Below are 19244 nucleotides of genomic sequence, written 5' to 3'. Positions count from 1 at the left end.
AAAATGATTATGTAACTTTTTTAATTTAAAAAGAGAAAAAAACAAACAGTAATCTCTTTATTATGTTGTATTATGTATAGATTCCAGGCAAGGTCGTTAACTATTAGGGAAGAGATGGTGAGGGAGTCTAGAGTTTGGACTGTGGCATTAATTTACTGTGCCTGATTACAACCCACAGACTTTGACCTGGCCTATAAATTAAGTAGAGTGGTTTAAATTATTTCAGCCTGGAGATAGGGATGCATGGTTTAATGGTATCCTTTACAACAGCCTAATCAAGTGGCACAAAGGGAGCAAACTAGGGCTGAAAATACATCCCAATTTTAGTAATTGTTGGATTCTGTTTTGACATTGGGAACATATCCAAAACTGGTGTCATCTGCCTTCAACCCAAGGTGATATTGCCCAATCTATTATCTCATTCTGCTAAACTGGGTTTTGCTTTCATGGACCAACCTATCAATAGGGAGGGTATCACGAGACAGAGCAGGATGGGGATACTTATTTTTCAGCAGGCTGAAACCAGAAGACCATTCCAGTGATAGAGGTCAATTCATTTTAAAACTCAATTAAAGATTTATCCCATTCTATCACTTGATGTAAAAGCCAGCCAACACAACGTATTAAAAAAAAAAAAAACAGGAAACAAGCTGGAGAAAGTCCTTGAGACCATCAAGACTTTCAGACCATTTATTTTTGCACATTTTTGTACTGTATATTTAAATGAACGTAGAATACTTCTTGAGTGTTTTTATTTTTCTCAGAACTATGCTGATATTCCTTGCATTATAATCATGGACATACCTTATCATGATGGCTTAGTACTAATAAAGAGAAGTATTTAGAGCAGATGTGGAAAGAAGGTTTTTTTTTAAAAAAAACAACAACCCCCAAACTGCTCCTGTTCGTGTCTACATGTTGATGCTTTAATGTTGTATTTTGTTGTAAATTTAACTGCCTGTGCATCTGTCCATACTTACCATTGATTTCCTGGAAGACAGAGATGGAATGGCATAGCAGCAGAATTGTCCAATGGAAGGATGTGCCAGTCTGCAGTCTGGTCTGCATATCTTAATTTTGTTTTTGGACGTCCCAAAAGTCCTTTTTCAAGAGGCAACTGGACTTTCTTGTTTTTCTTTGAAAACGTTTCACTTCTCATCCAAGAGGCTTCTTCAGCTCTGATGGATGGTTGGGAATGACAAATGGCCATTTCCATTCTTTTAGAGAGTCGTTGAGGCCGCTTGTGTCCTCAAGGGACCTGAATCATTGAGAAGTTGGAACTGTGCTTTCTGCAGGATGTTTTCTGCCCTGTGCCCCTTCACTGTTTGAACACGGGCTCAGGCTGTTGGAGATGAGTCTGTGTGGTCTGCATCTCAAACTGAAGTACAAATGGTTCCTGTAGTGTGCAATTTTTCTGGAAATCCGTTCATACTCCTGCACCATTCAAAGTGGAGCACTTTGCTAAGCTATGCACTTTGGAATGAACAGCCTTTGAATGGTGCAGGAGTATGAATGGATTTCCAGAGAAATCCCCAACAACCTGACTCTGTTCAACAGTGAAGGGACACAGGGCAGTAAACATCCGGCAAAAGGCACAGCTCCACTTCTCATGACTCAGGTAACCTGAGGACACAAATAAACCTCCAAGTGGCCTCAGTGTCAAAAGAAGCCAAGAAACTCCAGTTGCCTCTTGAAAAAGCACCTTTGGGACAACCATAACTTGGATGACTGAGAACCTCCATAGACATTCTGGTTTGGGATGTTATTTTTCTGGTGGATATAGAGTCACATTGGGTCATAGCTCATTTCACATAATTTCCTTCTAAAATTGCATTATGTTAAAAAGAATAAAAACGGAAGAAAAAATTCCAAACAAAAATAATAAGTTACTTTTACATTTATTTGTTTGCTCAATTTATGTGGCCACCTACTTGACTCTGGGATAACAAAGCGAAATGACATGACAATAAAGCATAATACTATACCATATACTGCATTGAAGACTGGATTGAGAATTCCTACAATTACAACTACTTCACACTGGGAAGTTATCAGGGCCTTCTTAAGGCTGGTACCTGAATTTTTGAGAATAGGCTTTTCTCTAGGGCAAGTGATGCACCAGAGAGTTGCTAGATACGGAGCATGACAACTAGTTGGATCTTATAGAACAGGCTGAGAAAATTTGAGATAGATGATTCCACAAGTACTCAGTTCTGGGCCCTGACAAATTTTATAGAGGGCACCACACACTTAAATTTCATCTTTAAGCCTACTTGTAAGCAATGCAGCTCACACAGTACCAGGGTTACCTAGCTGAAGCAAGAGCCATAACAACTCACACTGTTGCATTCTGGACCAGCTGTATACAATATTATAAGTGTTCTTCAAAGTACCTCAGTGATTGGCTTTTGTCAAGGGATCAGCTGCACTTCATAAAGACTGGGAAGAATGTTTTCAGAAAATGACTCATTCAACCTATCAGGAGGGCTTTAAACTAAAATTGAGGGGGGAGGGTGACCAGTCTTTAGGATCTCCAGGGCCTAATTCCAAGCATAAAACCTCAGAAAATAAGTAAAATAATGAGGAAAGGAGGGATGGGAAGAAAGACAAACTCAAACACCAAATAGGAGACATAGGAAATACATCCAGAGTCAGAGATAAAGATCTCAAGTCCTATATACAAATGCACAAAGTTTGGGGAACAAACAAGGTGAACTTGAATACATGAAGCAGTTGGAATTATAGAAACTTGGTGAGATTTAACCCATAACTGGAACATACTGATAGAAAGATACAAACTGTTAAAAAAAAAAACCAGACCCCATAAAAGAGGAGGCGGAGTTGCACTGTATGTAAAGGACCACTATATTGCTACAGAAATACACGAAACCAAAGACAAAAAACTCCTAGAATGCATATGGGTCAATATAAAAGAAAAAAAGAATGACATTGCCATAGGAGTATACTACAGGCCACACCAAGCAGAAAAAATGGATGTGCTTTTTATTAGCCAACTAATAAATATATGTAGGAAACACACTCCAATAGTAATGGGGGACTTCAATTACCCTGACATCAATTGGAATAATTAATTCCAGGATGGCTGTCCCTCTAGTTCCCTCCTCCAACTTTTGGACAACAAAGTTATCAGCTAGGTTGGTTAGGAAGTGAAAAATCAAATAGGTTCCTAACCAACCTAGCTGACAACTTTGTTGTCCAAAAGTTGGAGGAGGGAACTAGAGGGACAGCCATCCTGGAATTAATTCTTACAGATAAGAAGTGATGGTGGGAGTTGAAAATGCAGGAACCTTGGGTGAGAGTTGACCACATCATACTAGAATTCAACATAATGCAAATACATGTAATAGAACATAATGACACCAGAGTCTTGGATTTGAAAAGAGCTGATTTTAACAAATTCAGATATCAGCAGATAACCAGAATCAGAGGTGGTATTCAGCAGGTTCTGACCAGTTCTGGAGAACCGGTAGCAGAAATTTTGAGTAGTTCGGAGAACCGGCAAATACCACCTCTGAATGGCCCCGCCCCCATCTATTCTCTGCCTTCAGAGTCCCAGCTGATTGTCTGGGTTTTCTTTTGTTGCCCTGCACAGGAGGACAGAGCTGGAAAGCAGGTTAGTGGGGTGGGGTGGGAATGAGATTTTACAGTATTCTTCCCCTGCCATGCCCACCAAGCCACGCCCACCAAGCCATACCCACAGAACCGATAGTAAAAAAAAATTGAATCCCTTCACTGGCCAGAATCTGCAAAAATGAAGTCAGTAAAGCAAAGACTCAAAATGAACAAAGACTTGCAATAAAAGTCAAAGATACTAAAAAAAAGTTTCTTCCAACATATAAATAACAAGAAAAAAAAATCAAGGAAACAGTCGGTCCGCTAAAGAGAGAAGACAGCAAAGAAGTAACAGGCAGCAGAAAGAAAGCAGAGCTGCTTAACTCACTCTTTCCATTGCTCTTCATACAAGAAACTATAGCTCAACCTACCAAAAGCATAACTGTAAAAGAGAGACTAGAAATAAAGGTTAAAATAAGCAAAAAAAAAATGGTAAGAGAACACTTGTCTGATCTTGATGAATACACATCACCAGGACCCGGCAGATTACATCTCAGAGTTCTGAAGGAGCTGGCAGATGTCATCTCAGAACCTTTGTACCACATCTTTCAAAAATCCTGGAGCACCAGGGAACTACCAGAGGTCTGGAAAACAGCTGATGTGGTTCCCATCTTCAAAAAAGGGGGGAAAACCAGACCCAGGAAACTACAGACCAATCAGCATAACACAGTGGTAAGATTCAAACATTTTTGCTACCAGTTCTGTGAGCATGGCTTGGTGGGCCTGGCAGGGGAAAGATACTGTAAAATCCCCAGTCAGAGGTGGTATTTGCTGGTTCTCTGAACTACTCAAAATTTCCACTACCGGTTCTCCAGAACTGGTCAGAACCTGCTGAATATCACCTCTGGCCTAACATCAATATCGGAGAAGATACTGGAAATGATAATAAAAAAGTGGTGACTAAAGCCTCACTTGATCTGGGCAGCCCAGATTAGAAAATTGGATATTGGGGTGAAAATGAGCACGTTATCAGATTTCAGGCCATTGTTCAGTGGGTTGAAAATAGGTTCTGTATGAAATGAAATTATTTCAGAAGAAAGAAACGGTCACTAGAGAGACTGATTTGGCAGGATCCCTGTGGTACTTCTGCCTACTGGAGACATGCTGTGTTCCAGCTGTTCGTCTGAGTTCTGATGAGGCTTCCAAAGTTTTCACTAGGTTTAGAAAACAGCTTCTAAAACAGTCAGCTCTCAGGAAGCTGGTTTTAAATATGCAGAACTCCTAAGGAAAAAATAAGAGTGGGAGTCAGCTAAAGTTATGTACTTTGAAGGCCCACTGCTGTCAGCTGGAGAATTTTAAACACATGCTTAATTTGTTTCGCAGCTGAATAAGGAATAAAATGTTTAATTTGTGTGGATTGTGTCCTATTTATTTCATGATGACAATTTGATTGTCTTTTTTCTAAGGAGACATTGATGTAAACATTTACTTTTTATAGCTTTATACCTGAAACTTCTTTGGGGATAGAGGAGAAATAGGAGTTTTTGAGAGATTGAAGTGACTTGTCTTGGGCTGGCAGTAAAATATAACCAGCGGCACTCAAAACACCACCAGCTGCTCAAAAATCTAACCCTTATGGAACTTTTAAAAACCTTCACCAAGAGTTGCTCTTTGTTTTCTTTAGCTTTAAAAATATCCACTTCTGGCTATTAATTCCCTTCCCCTATTACTGAAATAATCCCACTCTCAGGTTTATTTCAGTAATGCACCAAAGGAAGAAGAAGAATCCTATCCATCATATTGCAACCCTGACAAAATTTCATTCGTCGTGGGGGCTTAACTGCCAGGAGCACATAGCCACTGGAAAAAGAATTAGTCAACTGATTATACGCCATCCAGTGGTGGGATTCAATTTTTTTTACTACCAGTTCTGTGGGTGTGGCTTGGTGGGTGTGGCTTGGTGGGCGTGGCAGGGGAAGGATACTGCAAAATCCCCATCCTCTCCCCACCCCACTAACCTGCTTTCCAGCTCCGTTCTCCTGTGCAGGGCAACAAAAGAAGATCCAGCCAATCAGCTGGGACTTGGGAGGCAGAGAAGAGATGGGGGCAGGGCCAGTCAGAGGTGGTATTTGCCGGTTCTCTGAACTACTCAAAAATTCCACTACCGGTTCTCCAGAACTGGTCAGAACCTGCTGAATACCACCTCTGGTGCCATCAGATCAGAATCAATTCTTAGCAATTATTACATAGATGACGGGAAGATCTGTCCTTAACCTGGTGTTGTAGGTGTTTGAAAGGCATATCCATTGCAGCTGAAATTAAGTTCCACTCACCTTGCCATTGGTATCCCCCTACCTCTCTTTCCTTTCTTCCAGAAAAATAGTTCTTTGTGTAATACATTTGAGGTAGGATAAATTGACCCTGGCTATTTGATTTGTTTGATAACTTCTGTTTATTTCTTGGCCATCCATGGCATTCTCAAGAGTCTCTCCCAACTCCAAAGCTCAAAAACTTCAGTACTATTTCTATGTCTCTTTGAAGTCCATAGAAAGCCAGGGAAACAATTTCCTGAACAATTCTAATTTTGTTGGTATAAACATCATGGCATCAAAATATCTTTTCAAGAATGTCATTGCTACTTCACCAAATGCTAACCTGTGGGGTATTTTTGACTGCTGGTCCTTTACTGGTGATACTCTGATCCTGAAAGGCAGCAGCTAGCCATCACTTGAATATCTTCACTGTCAGTTCTAAGATACATTGTTGTACTTACCATGAATTTGGTGCTTAAAATAGAAAGTAATCACAACAAAGGACAGCTCATAATTACAAAGAGTCTAAGAGATAATCTTTGCTAAAACCTTTGTGTGATTATAGAATAAAATATGGTGTTTATTTTTCAAATTGTCATTATTTATCAAGTCTGGTTTTTTTTTTGTTCTAGTGCCATACACATGCCTAAAAGATTAACTGAGCATGTTTACGTTGTCCATGCTTCAGGTTTAAATGAATATGACTTAGTACATGAAGGTAGATATGATATAGTTGCCATTATGAAACTTGGTGGGATGAAACTCATGACTAGAATGTATTGATAGAAGGATACAAACTATTCAAAAGAAACAGACCTAACAAAAGAAGAGGTGGAGTTCCATTATATATAAAAGATAACTACATCTCTACAGAAATACATAAAACCAAGGATGAAAATCTGTTAGAATCCATATGGGTCAATATAAAAGGGGGAAAATGACATTGCTGTAGGCCTAAACTACAGGTCACCTAACCAAGCAGAAGAAGTAGATGAACTCTTTTGCTAATCAGTTAACAAATGTATGCAGGAAACATACCAAAGTAGCAATGGGAGACTTTAACTACCCTGATATCAATTGGGAGGCAAACTCTACTGCAACTGGGAGATTACTAACCAATTTAGCTGACAATATTGTCATCCAAAAGATACATGAGGGAACTAGAGGAAAAACTAAACTGAACCTAATTCTTACTAATAGAGAAGAAGTGATAGAGGGAATTGAAATTGCCGGAACCTTGGGTGAGAGTGATCACATCACACTGGAATTCAATATAATGAAGAGGCAATAGAATATAATCCAACCAGTGTCTTAAACTTTAAAAGAGCTGGTCTTAACAAACTCAGAGAGTGCCTAAGAAAAATGTCATAGATAAAAAGCCTAAGGGGAAAGCAACTCAAGAAGCATGGGAAACACTGAAAAATAAGAAATCCAAGAAGAAACCAGCATGGTTGCACAAATATCTCTCTGATAAACTGAAAGACAAAAAGGATAAGTACAAAAAATGGAGGGACACATAACTAAGGCAGAATATCAGCAGATAGCCTGAATCTGCAAAGGTGAAGTCAGGAAAGCAAAGGCTCAGAATGAAGAAAGACTTGCAACAAAAGTCAAAGATAATTTTTTAAAAAGTTTCTTTCAATATATAAATAACAAGAAAAGGGTCAAGGAAACAGTCCACTAAAGAGACAAAAATGGCAAGAAAGTAATAGGCAATAGAAAGAAAGCAGAGCTACTTAACTCATTCTTTGCATCAGTCTTCACACAGAAACTATAGCTGAACCTACCAAAAACTTAACTGTAAAAGACAGACTAGAAATAAAAATTAACATAAGCAAGAAAATGATAAGAGAACACCTGTCTGACCTTGATGAATATAAATCATGGGGACCTGATAGATTACATCCCAGAATTCTGAAGGAGCTGGCAGATGCTATTTCAGAACCATTGTATCATATCTTTAAAAAACCTTGGAGCACTGAGGAAATACCAGAGGATTGGAGAAGAGCTGATGTGGTTCCCATCTTCAAAAAAAAAAAAAAAAGAGGGGGGACAGACCAACGAAACTACAGATCAACCAGCCTAACATCAATACCTGAAGGGGAACACATCAAATTTGCAGATGACACTAACCTGGCAGGAATAACCAACACCCCAGAAGACAAGCTCACGATCCAAAGGAAGCTTGACAGACTTGAACAATGGGCGCTATCCAACAAAATGAAATTTAATGTCGAGAAAAATAAGGTTTTACACCTGGGCAAGAAGAACCAAAGGTACAAATACAGATTATGCAAAACCTGGTTCAAAAATAGTAACTGTGAGAGGGACCTTGGAGTCTTAGTGGACTATCACTTAAACATGAGCCAATAGTGTGTAGTAGCAGCCAAAAAGCCAATACAAGCCTTGGTTGTATAAACAGAGGCATATAATCAATATCACGTGTAGTATTAGTACTGCTTTATACAGCCTTAGTAAGGCTACACCTGGAATACTGCATCCAGTTTTGGTCACCATGCTACAAAAAAGGTGCTGAGACTTTGGGAAAAGTGCAAAACAAGAGCAACTAAGATGATTAAAGGTCTGTAGACTAAAACATATGAAGAATGGTTGCAGGATTTGCATTTGGCTAGCTTAGAGAAAAGAAGGACTAGGTGGGATAGATAGCAGTATTCCAGTATTTGAAAGGCTGTCACAAAGAGGAGGGGGTCAATTTATTTTCCAAAGCACCAGAGGGCAGAACAAGAAACAATGGGTGGAAACTAGTCAAGGAGAGAAGCAACCTGAAATTAAGGAGAAACTTCCTCGCAGTGAAGACAATTAACCAATGGAAGAGCTTGTCTTCAGACATGGGTGCTTCATCACTGGAGATTTTTAAAAAGAGACCGGACAATCACTTGTCTGAAATGGTATAGGGTCCCTTCCAGCTTTATTCTGATTCAGTCAAACATGCTCCACATCACTTTGCAGTGAAAAGAGCTACTGAACTCCTCTATCTGACAATTTCCTCCTATTTGCCTTACTTCTGTCAGTATTTCACAACCCTGTTTGTGAATTATTGAGCTGTTAAATATGGTTATGGTACAGCTAGGCTCTAATTCATTAACAACAGGTTGAAATTTTCAGAATATTTCCCAATGAACTATAGAATGGTATTTGATATGCTAGCAATACATAGCCCTCTGACTGGAAAAAGGAGGAGATGAAAAAGGGCAACAATAACAACACTTGGATAGTTTTCCACTTCTCCCTAACACTGGAAGACTTAAAAGATACTTGCATATAGCAACAGGACTTCTGGGTCATCCAGAAAATTAAAATTTGATTCAGGATATACATGATTTATGACTTCCTTCTGTCTAGAAAAAAATTCCAGTCAAAAAGCCTGCAGTCTTCCAAACGTGAGCAGCTTCTCATTCATCTGCAAAGGAGTGCCCTGAATCCAAGGAGGGCAATGGGGTAGGGATAGTTGGGTGCAATCTTGGGGAGTTGGGGGCAGGAGTGTTATTTTGCACTCTATTGAATCTGTGAAGACCCCTGTGTGTGGGAAGTACATGAGAAGTTTCAGATGTCCTGAATTTTATGTTGCAAGTGTTTGGCTACTTATTTGCTTAAATCTCTCCTGAGATAATCAAAGACAGTTTGGAAATAAATGGACTAATGGAATGGTCAGAAAATGTATAACATTAAAAAGAGTATTCAAAAATTACCAATTGATATACAAGATGTGGGCTATTAATTGAAAAATAAAAATTGCAATTCTTTTTCTCTATCCCTGCAGGTACATGTTTGCACATATGTTTGCAACACTGAATAGAAGTACTTGTTTAAAGTAATTAGAAAAAGTAATACAACTGTTTTGTTGCATGGTTCATGAACGATTATTGTGATAACTAGTACCCAGGGAATTAGGAAGGATAAAGTACATCCATACACATAGTAGCCCACTCAAGTTTCTGGATGCTCAACCACTTAATTTGGATTGCAACCATGTCATTTCCTACAGACCGGAGGAGGCCACATGACTGGTTTCCTCACTTAAAACCCCAATGCTGCAGAAAGATTGTGGTCTGAGATAAGTCAGTGAAAATGTCAGATGTTATCCTCTTCTAGCCCCAAATGAATCTCACCAGCCCACTATCTATCCACTTGCAATGCCAAGATGAGAGAAGGGATGAGTAACAAGAAATCAAGAATGGCCATTTGCTGACAGTGCTAGACTTGCTCTGCTGAGGAAGATGGAGGAAAGAATCACAGAGTCAAAGAAGAACCTTTGGAAGGCATCATTCTGGAGATAACAATGTCTAATGAAAGATTTCCAAAAACCTCGAGGCTAAGCCATTGCTTAGCCATTGCTAAGAAGAGAAAGGCCTGCAGACCGGTTGTTTTTATCAACATGCAGGCAAACTATCCAAGAGTAAAAGAGGAGGCTGATGATAAGAGAGACACAGCCCTAGCAGGAAGGCTGTGAGCAGGCTGTTGGCAGATTGCTGATGGTGGGACTTCTGGAGTGTTAGAGCATCAATTAACCTTTGTGGCGCGTGTGTGAGTGCCAATCAGCCAGAGCAGCTCTTCCAGGAAGGGCTGCGATAGGCTGCCAAATGCCGCATGGCCTGCTGCAGAAGAGAGAGAGGGGGGGGGGGGGGGAGGGAGGGAGACACAGAGAGAGAGAGAGAGAGAGAGTGAGAGGCTGTGGGAGGAAGCAGCCACCTGAACCGGAGCTGCGGATGTCCCACTTTATCTCCTTCCCTTATTAAGTTTATGAAGACGATGCTTCTCCTCGGTGTCACGCTGTTGCCGTTAGAATACTAATGGGGAGATCTATTAGTTCCAGCCATCACCCACAACTGTTGTCAGGCAATTTCATCCGTACCAACCGCCTGACCTTGCTATTTTTAACACTCTCAGGTCAGGCCAAGCAGAAGAGCTGACTATGTCACAGACTCCAGCATTAGCTAAGCTCACTAGCAAGGCAAGATTTGGGGAACTATTTTCCCCACTGACGGTTCTGTAATCTGATGTGCTGAGACATCTGATGCCAGTAAAAAGGATCTCTTTGGCTCTTGGCTCACAAGGGAAATTCAAGACAATGTGGTCCTGTAGGCTCTATCCATATTTAGATAAGGATCATGCAACTAATTATTCTTATTTTTTTTAAAGCATAGAATTCCTGTATGAAAACAGAAACTCTTTTTAATGGGATGAAAATACGTCCAGTAAAAAAGATGGCAATCTGGGTGAATCTATGTATGTATGACTGTGAACTTAGTGTATTTGCAATTGTGTAATGAAAGAAAGTGTTGGAGTTGGAAGAATAAAAGAAGACTAAATAAAAATGAAGTAAAACACAATTAACTAGTGACCTGAAATATTTAAACATTTAAGAAGACCTGGGAAATAAAAAAGGTCTTCACCTAGTATCAAAATGACCTCAAGAGTATTGGTTTCTCAAGGGAAAATTAACAGTAAAAGGCAGTTGTACACCCAACACAGATTTTGTTTAGCATAAATTGGCCTCAGAACCCTTAACTATCTCCTAATTTCTTATGTCTAGTTAGGTAGACAACTTTGTCAGTTTGCTAAGGCTTCAGTTGGGTGCCTCTCAGATCTATCATCTATCTATCTGTCTATCTATCATCTATCCATCTACCTATCTTCTGTCTATCTGCCTGTCCGTCCATCCATCCATCCATCCATCCATCTAATCTATCTATAACTAGCTATTTAAAAAGTGAAGCAAACTGAAAAACAAGGGTTTGGAAGGGAGAAGAGGTAGTGCACCAACTGCCTCCAGCCAATAGGATCCTCCTTCAGGATCCCATGCCAGCCAGCATAGCCAAGTTTTAAGACCTTTTCTGAAGGCTAAAAGATCTTACCTATTGTTGCAAGATGCCCCCCCTGCCCCCCCCCCCCCAAAATAGGAGCCATGGCAGAAAAGACTCTTCTGGATTTCGTAGCCAAAACTCCTTTTCTGATGGGATCCACAATTGGGCCTTTCTACCAGCATGAGTGTGATAGGCCAATCCAATTGGGGGAAGACCATTCCACAGGTATCCTGGACCCATGCCATAAAGAGCTTTAAAGGTAATAACCAACAAGTACCCAGTACAGCTCATGTAACAATGTGCCTCCTCTAGGGCCTCCAAAACTGTCTGCACTGTTCCGTTTTGGTCCAATTGTAGCTTCCAAATATTGCCTTGGGCCCATTCTCTACTTGGCTTATGTGATTTTTGTCTCTGAACCTTAGTCTAGTGTTTGACAGGCTGCAATTTTTTTCTGGGTTGGTAGCTCCTTGGAAGAGCAATTAGTTTGATAGTTGTTGGACTTCGTTTCCTACTCCTTCTAAATTCTGCAGACAGAATTAATATTGTGCTGAAACCTGCTGAAATTGTTATTATTGGTTAAGTCAGTGTTTCTCAATCTTGGCAACTTTAAGAGATATGGCCAGAGTTCTCCAGCCATTTCTGGGGGTTTTGGCCCACGCTTTAAAACAGGGGTCTCAAACTCAATTTACCTGGGGGCCGCTGGAGGCAGAGTCTGGATGAGGCTGGGCCGCATAAGGGATTCCACAAAAAAAGTTGTTAAAAAAATATCTTCAAATGTCATCAACAGTTAATGATTTCTCCAATACATGAACTGTCCTGAACACATGAATGGAACATTGAAAGAAGATCATAAACAGTTCCTCAGAACATGGCTTCTCTAGCTTACTCCTTGCTTCCCGAGACTTGACAACGCTTCCTCTCACATATCTGAGCCACATTTGGCTTGAGAGAGGAGGCACTTGAGCCCCTCAGTATGGCTTGAAGATGATCATCAGTAAGTCTGGACCTGTACTTGGACTTGTTAAAGTTCAGGGTGGAGAAGAACTTTTCGCACAAATATGTGCTCCCCAAAAGGCACATGGTCCGCTTGAACATTCGGGAATGGTTTTCCTGCCTTAGCAATCATCTCACTAACCATATAGCTAGCTTCGACTGCTGCAGCATTCTCTTTGGTTGCTTTCTTGAGGAAATCTTGTTGCCTCACTAGACATGTTTTAAGGCTGGCAACCCGGTTGGCTCTCTCATCCCCCTGTTATTTTGCACATTCCTCAGGATGTCTAGTTGAATAATGACGTTTCAGGTTGTATTCCTTGTGCACTGCAACTTTTTCAGCGCAAATAAGGCATGTCGGGTTGCCCCTGTGCTCAACAAAGAAATACTGCGTCTCCCACCTTTGCTGAAATTGTCTGTGCTCATCACCTATCTTTCTCTTCACTGCAGGCTTTGGCTTTGACAAAGACATGATGAGGGTGTGACCAAATTTAGTTTATTCCACTTGGAGTCGCTCTTGTTCCACGTTTCATAGAAGTGTTTAGCCAGCTAGCAATACGTGACGTCATTTCTGCTTCTACTTGTCACAGCAGCGCGGCGGATGACGAACAGCCCGGTAGCAGTCGCCTTTCTCTGTGTTTGATCATGGCATTTGTTGATGGTAGAAAGTACCTGTCAGTGTGTGTTCCCTTCAAGATCCAAGAAAGAAATACTCAGACTCCATGAATTAGAGCAAAGTTCTCCTTTTACTGGAAATCAAAGTGGAAGCTACAGATTGAATTCTGGATCTAAGAATTTGACGCGCAGATCACACATATAAAGGGATGGAATTGTCCCCACCCCCCAAAGTCCAAATGATTCTTCCAATTAAAAGTTCTGAATATGATCATGTGGGCATCTTCAGGTGGTGATGAGGCCTCTGTCGGTTGACCTTGACATATTTTGATAAGACTTCGCAGCTGCGCAAAAGGAAAGAAAGCTAGCAAGGAAATAGAAAGTTAAAGACAAGAATTTATACATCCCCTCCCCTTTCTTACCCACAGCACAAGAATGTAACACCTCCAGCTCTCTTCCCCTCCAAGTCCCCCCTCCCCCTGTTGCTAATGGCAGCCGAAAGAAAGCAATGAGCATAGCAGCAGAGAAGATGCAGAAAGAGGTAGAAGATATTTTGATGCTGACATTCGGACCCCCTAGAAGAAGGACATTAGTCCCTGTAAGAGAGAATAACATAAAACATGTTAACATTTGCACACATTTCTATGGTTTATCAGGGTACTTTGCATAAAAGTCCTTCAGCAGTTCAGAAGCCCTAATATCTTTCTCATTTACCCACTCGGCATAAGATGGAGGAAAATGTTTCCAAGCTACAAGATATTGGAGACGACCCCTCCATTTCCGAGAGTCCAAAATCTCTTTAATCTCGAAATGTTGTTTGCCCTCAATTAGCAATGGTATGGGGGGATCAGTCTGGGTCGGTCTCAATGTACAGGTATGCTCGGGTTTCAACAAACTAATATGGAAAACCGGATGAATTCGACGAAGAGTTTTTGGTAGTGTCAATTGGACAGTCACAGGGTTCACAATTCGTTCAATTGGGAAAGGACCCACATATTTAGGACCCAATTTCTTCGATTTCTAGGTGGTCTGTAAATATTTGGTTGAGAGATTTAGTTGTAGATAGTAATTTATATCTTTCTATGGATCTAAAATATTTTTATTAGAAAAATCAATTGAAATACAAATCTATGAAATAAAAGTATCAGAAAATACATAGAAAGGTATATTTAACTTCCAGGGGAAGAAATGGCAGACCAAAGATGGCTCTGGAAAAAGTGGAACGTATGAATGCACAAAGAACAAGTAGCCCAGTTGATGAGTAGCCCAGTTCTTTGAAACTCTCTGGACAAAGAAAGGATGGGAGATCAACCACAAGTGCTCCAAACAGTTCCTTCTCACAAGAAGACCACAAAACATCAGTCTCTGGATTTTGAGCACTGGGAAATGAGGGAATAGACATCATGGTAAAACCATGGTCAGCAGCTTTAAAAGGTCACTACATTTGCATACTTTCTTTACTAATTACATTCAGAAATTGCTTATTAACTGGTTTTTAGTATTATAAATCTTTGGATCAACAAATCTGAAAACATTGGGTGAGTATGCCATCACTTTGCCTTCAATTTCAAAAAGAAAAATGTTAACCAAAAGCTTAAGAACTTTTACAAAATTAAAAAAATAAAAATAAAAGGTTGATTGAAACTTTGATTGCAAATGGACTAAAGATCCAGATATATTTGAAATAACATTTTGGAATTAATTATAAAGAATCCTTCACTTGGGAAAATTCTTTTGTTTTGAATTTAAAAAATAATAAGATTTTAAACATTGGACACTAAAGGGAATTAAAGATTTCAGTTAAAGAAGAAAAACACATAAACTTGACTAAACTTTACAAAATGGTGCAAAATGTTCTAACAGTAGAAATATTGAGGGATGTTTTGAAAAATGTCAACATTGATATCTGCTTCTATGGACAGACTGTGTCTAAGAACAGACTGTGTTATAGAGAAGAACAACAGATTTTACTTGACAAGAGAAAGACTGAGTTGAAAGTGAATTTACAAATGCAGGCTACAAGAATAACATGTACTAAGTTTGTGTATAGGTCCCTTCAACTCTATTACTGTTATTCTAGAAAACTATCATTTAAAAATAGAAATTTCAGTTTAAATTTTCTTTTTAAAAAATGTTGGTGGCCCATTGACCTACTGAGGCAGCGCAGTACAAACAGAGTCCACTGAGCTGCAGTGAAATGTAGCTAGGTGGCAGCAGACCAGCGGTTGTGAGCAGCATGGTGGAACCTGAGCAGCGCTGGTGCAGACCTAAGTGGCAGAGGAGGGCAGTGCCCAAAGCAGTGACTGAGAGCAGTACAGTAAACCAGTGCACTGCCACCAGCAGTGGAGGTGAAGAACTAAGTATGACAGCAGATTGGAGCAGCACAGTAGTGGCTGAGAGCAGCACGACACACGAGCCCAGCAGCAACTAAGTAGAGCAGAGCACCCAGGTCAGCACATCCCACCTGCAAAACCTGGTAGTGGCCAGGCAACTGAAGGGCAAGAAGGCAGGGAGGAAAAGGATAAACTTTCAAGACCAAGAGTAGAGGGCTAAAAACAAAGCATCTTCTAGAAAACAGCCTGAGATTTCCAGGCAAAATCATTTTCATTTCATAAAGGAGCAAGAAATTTTGTAAAATTTAAAAATCTCTGGATTTTTTTTTCAAATTTCTTTTTTTATTGTTCAATTTCTTTTTTCAATTTTTCAATTCTTTTTCAATTTCTAAATCTTGTTCAAGTTTCCATTTCTTTTTTCAATATTTAAACATTTCTTTTTTCAAATTTTTCAAAATTTTAAAATTTCTTTTTTCAATATTTCCAATTCATAAATTTCTTTTTTCAATTAAAAATGAAAAAAACAGTTTACTTATTTTAATTCTTTAGAAATGTTTAAATTCTTAAAAATCTAAAAGGGGGAAAAATCACAGAAAAAGAGACAGACACTTCAAAACAGGGAAGATGGCAATGAATTTTTCAAGACAGAATAAAGGGCCAAGAAATTTTGTATTATAAACTGACACTTCACAACTGGAAAAAATATTTAATTTTTAGAAATTTTTAATTTTTTAACAAACAAATAAAAGTCATTGGAAATGCAGACTGGCGTTATAGTGACTTGCAAAATATGTCATATATTTGAGCTTATGCCCATAGAAGACCCAAACTACATATGTATCAAATATAAATTACATGAATTACTAGAAGAAAAAGTAAAGGGTCTAGAGGCGAGAAATCCCAACCTAAGCAAGAAGATTACACCAAAATTAAACACAATAAGGAGCAAACAGCTTCTAAAAAGATGACCCCATAAATGAACCTAAAGAAGAAAACTGATTCACCCAAACTGAACACAATAGGGAACAAACAGCTTCTGTAAATAAAATAAAAAAGACCCTATATATGAACCTAAAGAGGAAGATTGGTGGAAACATGTCACTTTTAGAAGAAAACAAGAACAAAGTGTAAAGCCCTAGACCATCTACCCTAGACCATTCCAATGAAGTCCTCTGGAACTGAACAATCACTTTCATAGCCTCCCCCTGGAAGAAACTATGCAAGCACTTAAAGAAGAGCATTCATCATTGATCAATAGTTTCTTAAAAAGAGGCATAACCTAGCATTCCTGTGACAGGAAAAAAAAGTATCCCAGACATCCCTGAGTAAAAAAGGCAAGTATTGGTGATAGGAGATTCAATTCTTAGGGGAATAGAAATGGTAGTCTGTAAGCAAGAAAGTCAATCTTATTTCATTCTTTGACAAAATGACTGAATTAGTAGAAATGTTGTGGACATAGTATAGTTAGATTTCAGTAAGGCATTAGACAAAGTAGAACCACAACCTACTTCTTGGTAAGTTAGAATAATGTGGGATAGTCACCAGATGGATTTGTAACTGACTGACAAACCGTACTCAATGAATAGTCCTTAATGGTATTATATCCACATGGAGGGAAGTAAACAGTGAGGTACCACAAGGTTCCGTTTAGACCCAGTGCTCTTCAATATTGTCATAAATGACTTAGATGAGGGAACAGAAGGGGAATACATCAAATTGCAGATGACACTAACCTGGCAGGAATAGCCAACATCCCAGAAGACAAACTCACGATCCAATAAAATGAAATTTAGTGTGGAGAAAAGCAAGGTTTTACACTTAGGCAGGAAAAACCAAAGGTACAAATGCAGATTATGCAAAATCTGGCTCAAAAACAGTAATAGTGAGAGGGACCTTGGAGCCTTAGGGAATGATCACTGAAACATGAGCCAGCAAGGTGTGGCAGCAGCCAAAAAAGCTAATACAATCCTTGGTGATATAAACAGAAGCACAGAATCAAAATCACATCACTTTATAACGGCTTTTAATACCACATGTTGCATCCAGTTTTGGTTACCACATTACAAAAAAGATGTTGAGATTTTGGAAAAAGTGCAAAGAGCAACTAAGATGATTAAAGGCCTGGTGACTAAAACATATGAAGAATGGTTGCAGAATTTGGATATGGAAAGTCTACAGAACAGAAGGACTAGAGGTGACATGATAGCAGTATTCCAGTATTTGAGGGGCTGCCACAAAGAAGAGCAGGTCAACTTATTTTTCCAAGCACCAGCGGGCAGGACAAGAAACAAAGGGAGGAAAGTAATAAAAGAGAGAAGCAACCTGGAATTAAGAAAAACTTCATAACAGTCAAGGACCTTGGAGTACTCATCTCTAATGATCTAAGTGGTAGAGCCCACTGTAACTACATAGCCAAAAAGGCATTAAGAATTGTTAACCTAATCTTACATAGCTTTTTCTCTGGTAATATCACACTACTAACTAGAGCATACAAAACATTTGCTAGACCAGTACTTGAATACAGCTCATCAGTCTGGAACCCACATTACGTATCTGATATTAACACAGTTGAAAGTCCAGAAATATTTCACAAGAAGAGTTCTCCACTCCTCTACTCGTTGCAGAATACCTTATGCCACCAGACTCAAAATTCTAGACCTAGAAAACTTATAACTACGCCGCCTTCGGTCCGATCTTAGTATATAAAATCATACATTGCAATGTCCTACCTGTCAATGAATACTTCAGCTTCAACCATAACAATACAAGAGCACACAATAGATACAAACTCATGGTAAACCGCACCAAACTTGATTGTAGGAAATACGACTTCAGCAACAGAGTGGTCAATGTCTGGAATACTCTACCTCAGGGGTCGCCAATCTTTTGGACCTCATAATTTTAGATCCCAGAGACCACTAACCAGTTCTGTGGGCATGGCCTAATTTGTGGGTGTGGCTTGGTGGTCATGTGACTGGCTGGGCACAGCTTTTATGTAAATATTATAAATATTTATATAAATATTGATTTTTTTATAAAAAAAGAGCAACTTTTACCCAAAATCAGGCAAAACAGGCAGATTGAATTGCTCACAGAATCACAGATTCATTCAGAAATCTATCTGCCACTGGCTAGCTCAGCCTGTCATATAAAATTTGCTTGCAAGCAAACTCACAAAATTAACTCACAACATACCATGCATGTAAATATTGATTTTTTTATAAAAAAGAGCAACTTTTACCCAAAATCAGGCAAAGCAGGCAGATTAAGTTGCTCAATCTCAGTGATCTATCTATCTGCCATCGGCTAGCTCAGTCTCTCAAATTTGCTTGCCCTGAGTCTGCACTGAATTTGGTTGCAAGCAAACCTTCAGTCCTAAGGGAGGTCAGCTGTGCTGAGCCGAAGACCTAAAGACTAGCTAGAAAGCAAGAAATCCAACCATTTCCTGCTCCCTAGCTAATCTAAATCTCCCAGCACAGAGAACAGATGATGGTCGGAAAAAGGAAAAATACCAATTTTAGCAGGCAAGTTTACTGGGTAAGGAATGAGTGGGCGGGGAGGGTTCCCGCGGGCCATGTGGGTGGTGTAGCCTTTTG

This window comes from Pseudonaja textilis, chromosome 3, assembly GCF_049901715.1.
Source record: "Pseudonaja textilis isolate UNSWEBS1 chromosome 3, rPseTex1.2, whole genome shotgun sequence".
Classification (NCBI taxonomy): domain Eukaryota; kingdom Metazoa; phylum Chordata; class Lepidosauria; order Squamata; family Elapidae; genus Pseudonaja; species Pseudonaja textilis.
Note: the sequence above shows the minus strand (reverse complement) of the source record.